Genomic DNA, 4731 nt, shown 5'->3' with positions numbered 1-4731 from the left:
AACTGTCTTTCAAAAGTGAGGGAGGGGAGCGGATGTGGCTCAAGTGATTGAGTGCCTTCTTCACTCATGGGAAGCCCAAGTTTGGTTCACAGTACCTCCTAAAAACAAAAAAACGACAAGCGAACAAATGAAAAAACCAACTAGGGAATCCAATGTGGCTCAGTGGTTGAGAACTGGCTCCCACATACAAGATCCCAGGTTCAATCCCAGTCATAAAAAGAAAAGAAAAGAAGGGAGGAATTAAGACACTTTCAGATAAACAAAAGCTTTGGGACTTCATCACCATTAGACCATCCCTACAAGAAATGCTAGAGGGAGTCCAGCAGATTAAAGGAAAGGATCCTAGACAACTGACTGAAGACACATGAAGAAATAAAAATCACTAATAAATATAATGACATGGGTAAATATAAATGCCAATACTGCTGTATTTTTGGTTTGTAACTCCACTTTTTACCTTCTACAGGATCTAAAAGGCAAATTCATAAAATGTAATGATAAATTAATGATTTGGTACTCATAATGTACGAATTGTAATTTGTGATAAGAACTACATTAAGGTTCTCATACTTACGGAGAATGTGTATAGGAACATAGTTTGTGCATGCTATTGAAGTTGTTAAGCAGGTATCAAAGCAAATAGGATATTATAGATTTTAGGATGTTAAACTTAAGCCTCATGGTAACCATACAGAAAACATCAGAGAATATGCACACTCATAGAGACAGAAAGTAGTGTACAGGGTACCAGGGGTGGGGGGCAGGGGAGGGAGGAGTTAATGCAAAATGAGTGTAGGGTTTCTGTTTGGGACAAAGGGAATGTTCTAGTATTGGACGGTGACATGGGTTCTGCAACACTGTGATTGTGATTAACTTCACTGAAGAATATGCTCAGGAATGGTTGGGATGGGAAGATTTATGTTGTATGTAAGTTTCCACAATTTAAAAAGGAAGGAAAGAGAAACTAAAGAGATAATGACAATTAAATGCATTACATGATATTGGATGGGATCTAAGGATGGAGAAAGGGCTCATAAGGAAATTACTGAAACATTAGAAAAATCAGAATATAGAATGTAAGCATTTTTTGTTTTTTTAATTCTTTTTCTTTTTTTGTAAACTTTATGTCAATGTTAAATTTCTTGAACTGGATAACTGCAAAGTGATTATATAAGTGAATTTCCTTGTTCATAGGAAATGTACATAGAATTATGTGTTTAAGGTGAATGATATGTGCAACCTGCTCTTAAATGTTCAGAAAGTAGGTAGATGATAAATTGATATAATAGATAGAGATAGGTAGATAGATAGGTAGGTAGGTAGGTAGAAAGAAATAGGTGATGAAATGATGCAGCAAAGGTGGTAAAATGTTAAAATTGGTGTATCCAGGGGAGTAGGTGTAGCTTAAGTGCTTGAGCCCCTGTTTCCCATGTACAAAGTCCTAGGTTCAATCCCCAATACCTCCTAAAAACAAAACAAAGCAAACAGACAAACAAATGAAAAACCAACTCTCATTGGGGAGTGGCAGTAGCTCAGTGGTTGAGTGCCTGCTTCCCATGTATGAAGTCCTGGGTGTAATCCCTGGTACCTCCTACAAAAAAAATTGGTGAATCTGGGTATCTGTGGGAGTGGGAGCGGGGAGATGTTGGAGTTCTCTGTATGGGGTTTTCATTGTTTTTGTAACTATCCTCTAAGTTTGAAATTACTTCTAAATAAAAAGTTTTTAAAAATCCCACCTCCACCTCTTACTAGCATACTTAACTGCACCTCATGATTCACTTTGTGTAATGCAGAGGGATATAATATTCTCTAGATTAAATACATTTAGAAAATAAGTAAATAAATAAATGCATTTGAAGTATTTAGAACTGTAATTGTCACATAGTAATGGGCTCTATAAATGTTAGTTGTTATTACGTGGCAGATACTTACATACAGGTCATCTCATTCTATCCTTTCTACAATGCTATATTCTTATTTCTGATATTCTGATATTTTGAAAATACCATGGCTCAGAAAGATTAAAAATGTTGCCAAGTCATCACACAACTGCAGGGAGAAGAACTGAAATCTAGACCCACGCTGATTTAAATGTAACAGAGTCCATGCTCCTGAATGTCTTTTTTTTTTAAGTTGGGGGGGGCGGGGATTGGACCCAGGACTTCCAATGTGGGAAGCCTGTGCTCAACCACTTGAGCCACATTCCCCTTCCCCAGAATGCCTTCCCCTATTAAAAAGATTTACTTATTCACCTCCGCCTCATTGTTTGCACTCACTGTCTGCTCTCTGTATCTGCTTGTCTTCTCAAGGCATCAGAAACCAAACCTGGGACCTCCCGTGTGGGAGAGAAGCACTCAATCACTTGAGCTACCTCACCTCCCTGGTTTGTTGTGTCTCCCATTGTCTTTCTTCTTTGTGTCTCTTTGTTGCGTCATCTTGTTGTGCCAGCTCAGCTTCTCCAGGAGTCCCTGAGGAACTGAACCTAGGACCTCCCATGTGGTAGGCGGGAGCTCAATCACTTGAGCCACATCCACTTCTCCTGAATGCCCTTTTAAGTGGTCCAGCTACCTGCCACCTGCCAGAGCACTCTGGGGAGATCACCCTAGCCTGTGTGCATGGCTCAGAAGAAGAAAACGCAACCCGCAGCCTGCAGTTTATTCAGAGCTTCCAAAGACTCTCCCTCTAAGACAGAGTTAAAGACAACTAGTAAAGCTATTTAAACGTTAATGATTTGTGATCCTAGCACGTGTAAGCTTTTGAGGAAAGATCTACATATGTGAAGTATATATGCTATTATATATACTATACACTATCTTGTTTTTGCTCATTCCATTTCTCAGCAAGGTAGGAGCTTTCTTTTCCCTCTTCATATTCTTCATTAAGTTGTTTGTTTTTTTCTTTGTCAAGCCCTCAACACTGTTGCAAGTATCTTCATTAAGTTGTGAAAATTATAAAACTGTAGAGATGAGAACATATGGAGATCACCTGATCTGACCCCCTACCTCCAAAGACCACATCTGCACCATCATAAACAGGTAGGTGTGTCACCTTAAAAACTCGAGGCTTTCAAAACTTCTGTTACTTCATTGCACTGTGCCAGAGAGTTCTTCCTTTTCTGTGACCCAGGTATCACAAACAGCAGGCAAGTCCCTCCTGTTCCTAGCCGGAACCTGTCGCTGGGGAGGGGTTTACTCTCCACCCTGGACGGATGTCTAGGGCCACCCTCCCACAGAGCAGTGTAGGTGTGGAGGGAAACTGGATGTGCTGGAGGAGGAAGGTTGGCATGTGGGCCAGTCTGAGAGCTGGGCCTACCCCACCCCCCACCATCAACTTTACACCTCCTTTCAGGTTGACAAACACTGAATGAGCACCAGCTAGTACCATAATTGTGCTAGGAATGGGAAGGCCAGATGCCCTGGATGCATCCATAATCTAGGAAAGGTGCCAGGCAACTAACTCTAACTCAGGCTGACCCCAGGGCCTTGAGAAAGCTTAAGTACAGTACTCCAGGGATCACACACCGGAGAGACTCGTTCAGGAAGTCATCACACAGGAGGTGCATTTGGACCTCTGGGCCAGAATTCTCCAGGCAGAGAAGGAAAAAGGCCTAGAAGAATGAGGTACAACTATGAATAAAGGAGGGATGGGGCCAGGAATCGGGTGGCCTGTTGAGAAGCAGCAGTGGGTAGAGGAGCAGGTCAAGAATTGAGACAAGAGACCAACCTAAGGGCTAGAAACACCACGAAGGTTTTGGAACCTTGGGCAATAGGGAGCCATCGATAATGTATGTGACCATGCTGTGCCATCTTCGACTCACTGTGCGAATTTACCGTTACTTAAAATGAAAAGGAAAGGAAAGTTTTGGAAGAAACAAATGGACTAAGGCTAACGCGCAATCCCTGGACATTGGAGGCAGCTTCTGGCATCGACCCAGGGGAGGGGGTATTGAGTCCCCAGAGCGTGGCGCCCGCCGGAGCCCCCGCCACCGTTGCTCCCAGGTACTGGGTAACCAGCAGCACAAGTGGTCTGCCCCTGCTGCTCTCCCCTGGGAGGGGGGGGGGCTCCTGCTGACCCTGGTGGGAGAGCCCTGGCCGGAAAGGACTGCAGGAGGCCCACAGGCCCAGCCTCCCCCCTCCGGAAGCGTTCAGATCTTCCCCTACGGCAATGGCGACGCAACCCTGCGGGGGCCCAACTCTGAGTCATTCAGACATTCAGGAAATCTCCAACCCCAGCGGCTACCCACCTCTGGCAACCTAAAGTCTGGCCCAAAGGAGATCTCCCCAAGGCAGCTGTCTCAAAGTCCCTTTTGCCCTGAGGCAAGGGGAAGGGGCTCTCCCTGCCCGCCCCCACCCCCCACCGCAGGCAGGGGGTTTACGAAATCACAGAGTTCTTGTCTGTTGTTGGAAACTGCGATACTATCACAGGGTGTTATGGGCTGAATTGTGCCTCCCTGAAAAAGATATATGGAAGTCCCAACCTCCCACCCCCACCCCTCAGCATGTGACCTCATTTGGAAATAGGGTTGGCAGATGGAATTAGTTAGTTAAAATGAGGTCATGCTGGCGTAGGGTGGGCTTAATCCAATATAACCAGTGTCTGGTGAGAAGGGGAGGACAGACACACGGAGGAGGGCGTTTGAAGATGGAGGCAGAGCTTACGGGGCTCTTACGCCAAGGAGCGCCCGCAAACAGCAGAAGCTAGAAGAGGCCAGAAAGGACTCTCCCCTGCTCG

The sequence above is a fragment of the Dasypus novemcinctus genome, chromosome 13 (assembly GCF_030445035.2).
Source record: "Dasypus novemcinctus isolate mDasNov1 chromosome 13, mDasNov1.1.hap2, whole genome shotgun sequence".
NCBI lineage: Eukaryota > Metazoa > Chordata > Mammalia > Cingulata > Dasypodidae > Dasypus > Dasypus novemcinctus.
Note: the sequence above shows the minus strand (reverse complement) of the source record.